We start from the raw sequence: 3,384 nt of genomic DNA, 5'->3' as shown, positions 1-3,384 counted from the left end.
TCCATTACTTACCTTATAATGTGTTGTAATGGCATGCGTTTTATTGGTATGCGTTGTAATGACATGCGTTGTAGTGACATGCGTTGTAATAGCATGCGTTGTAAAGGCATGTGATGTAAAGGTAGTTGCATTGTAATGACTGCATTGTAATGGTAGTGCGATGTAATGATTGCGTTGTAATGGTTGTTTCCCACTTTGTAGTGGCCCACAGGAAACAGGGCCCTGTTTGGGGTCCCCAAAGTCACTTTCCGGCTGCCTTTTCATGGCAGTCACACCACTATAACAACGCAGTCAAAAGGAACATCATAATCCTTATGGCGGTGCCTGTGCAGGTACCGCCCCCATGGTAGGGATACGATTCTTACCACTGCCCGGAGGGAATCTTGGATCCTGTCAGAGGCAGCGGTCTTTCACCTCGTACTTTGCGGTCCGTCTGCAATAATAATGGGGCAGTCCAACCTATGGCCTGGATTTTGGGCAGACTGCCACCAATGACCTATCAGTGGCTGTCCGCTCGACATCCTCATCAGGCCCTTATTCTTTGAAACTTTTTAGTGGGCACAAGGCTGCGGTTAAAATAATAAAGTATGTAAAGTTTAAACTAAGTATTGGAAAAAACAAAATTCTACTACTAATGGAAATGGTTTGCAAAAAAAATGGTAGGAAAATTGTTAAAATATATATTAAAGCCAATTGGAACAACTGCCGACATTGGCTCCTGTGCAACGTACTGCAAAGCTATTGGAAGAGTAAATAATGGGGAAAATTCCTATACATAAAGTGATCTGATTCACTAGTGCACATAGATAGATACATATGGTGTGAAATTTGCAGATGTCCGAGAAGGACAGTGACCAAGAAGAAGATGAAGTGACCAGTGACCACCGACCAGCTCTTCACATCGCTTCACCAAAACCCCCCTGCCAATACATCGGACCCTAAGCAAGCAGCCACCAACCTCACACAATGGATCACCCACAGCGCCGACAAACTAGCACCCTTGAAAAACCATCTAATCAAGCAAGGTAGCAAAAAAGCCCCCTGATTCAACGATGAAGTTAAGAAATCCAATAAGTTCTGTCGTACTCTCGAGAAAACCTAGAGAAAAAACCCAACCACTGACAACCTAGCCTCCTTCAAGAACGCCACCCGAAAACACCACCAACTGATCCGATCCACCAAGAAATCAGCATTCAAGGATCGACTTGACAACAATGCCCAAAACAGCAAGGAACTATTCAACATCGTCAAAGAATTCACTAACCCCTCCGCCGGCACTAACAACATCACCCCCTCCCAAGACCTCTGTGACTCTCTATCCTCATTCTTCCACAACAAAATCGCCGAAATACGTAACAGCTTCGAAAACCAGTCCGAAGACCAGTCCACTCCACCCACCTCCGAACCAAAACCGCACTCTAACAACCTTTGTGCCTGGAACCCAATCACCACCGAAGACACCATCCGCCTGATGAACTCCATCCACTCAGGATCACCAACCGACCCATGTCCCCACCACATTTTCAACAAAGCAGACTCCATCATCGCACCCCATCTCCGCGATGTCATTAACTGTTCCCTCAACTCTGCTACCTTCCCGGAAAACTGGAAACATGCCGAACTCAGCGCCCTTCTGAAGAAACCCACGGCAGACCCAACCGAACTTAAGAACTACCGCCCCATCTCGCTCCTCCCATTCCCTGCCAAAGTCATCGAGAAAGCCGTCAACAGTCAGCTCGCCGCCTTCCTCGAATCCAACAAATCCCTCGACCCTTCACAGTCCGGCTTAGGAGCCAAACACAGCACCGAAACCGCCCTCATCGCAGCAACAGACGACATCCGAACACTACTGGACAACGGAGAAACAGTTGCTCTCATCCTACTTGACCTCTCTGCAGCCTTCGACACAGTCTGTCATAGCACCCTCATACAACGCCTCAGCAACGTCGGAATAAAAGGAAAAGCATTGGACTGGATCATCTCGTTCCTCACCGGAAGAACCCAAAGAGTCCGCCTCCCCCCTTTCAAATCAGAGGCCACCGAAGTCATCTGCGGCGTACCACAAGGATCATCACTCAGTCCCACCCTCTTCAACGTATACATGAGTCCCCTCGCTTCCATCGCACGCCAACACAACCTCAACATCATCTCCTACGCAGACGACACCCAGCTGATCCTCTCCCTCACCAAAGACCCAAACACCGCCAAAACCAACTTACACGAAGGAATGAAAGAAGTTGCCGAGTGGATGACGAACAGCTGTTTAAAACTAAACTCGGACAAAACAGAAGTCCTCATCTTAGGGCCATCCCCCTCTGCCTGGGACGACTCCTGGTGGCCACCGGCCCTCGGAACCACACCCAAACCTACGGACCACGCACGTAACCTGGGCTTCATCCTGGACTCCTCCCTCTCAATGACCAGACAAGTCAACGCGGTCTCATCATCCTGCTTCAACATCCTACAAATGCTCAAAAAAATCTTCGGTTGGATCCCCACCGAAACAAGAAAGACGGTCACCCACGCACTGATCACAAGCCGACTGGATTACGGAAACACCCTTTACGCCAGAACCACAGCCAAACTACAGAAAAAACTCCAACGCATCCAAAACGCCTCAGCCAGACTCATATTGGACATCCCTCGCAAAGCTCACATTTCCAGCCACCTGAAAGACCTTCATTGGCTCCCTGTCAACAAGAGAATAACGTTCCGTCTCCTCACCCACGCACACAAAGCCCTCTACGACCTGGGACCCGAATGCCTCAACACGCGTCAATTCTTCTACAACCCCTCCCGACAACTACGATCGTCCAATCAAGCCCTCGCCGCAATTCCGCGCATCCACAGATCCACCATGGGGGGAAGATCCTTCTCCTACTTAGCGGCCAAGACCTGGAATTCTCTCCCCACCCACCTCCGCCTTACACAGAACCACCTCTCCTTCAGAAAGCAACTAAAAACTTGGATATTCGATAAGTAAAACACCTCCCTCCCTCAAGCGCCTTGAGACCCTCTGGGTGAGTAGTGCGCTATACAAATTTTGGAACTTGAACTTGAACATTTCAGAAGGATTATGTTTATTGATATAAACAGTGGATCAGATGTGGAATAAGAATTTCCCTCTTTAGAATCAGTTTGGCTTCATCTAGGGGTTCAGAGAAGGAAAATAAGGGTCCATTCAAGGCCCTAGAATTGGGTGTGGTAGTTGGTCACTGTGATTTGAGGATGCATAACTACAAGCTTGTTCTGAAAGACTTGGGTTGTAAATAGATTAACATGATATACGCTGTTCCAGTTTTCACCCCAAAAAACATGAGGGCCAAGACTGAGATTGCACAATTATCAGAAGATACTCAGAAGGAACAGCAATGCCTGAGGCAG

Source organism: Lissotriton vulgaris, chromosome 3_1, assembly GCF_964263255.1.
Source record: "Lissotriton vulgaris chromosome 3_1, aLisVul1.2, whole genome shotgun sequence".
Classification (NCBI taxonomy): Eukaryota; Metazoa; Chordata; class Amphibia; order Caudata; family Salamandridae; genus Lissotriton; species Lissotriton vulgaris.
Note: the sequence above shows the minus strand (reverse complement) of the source record.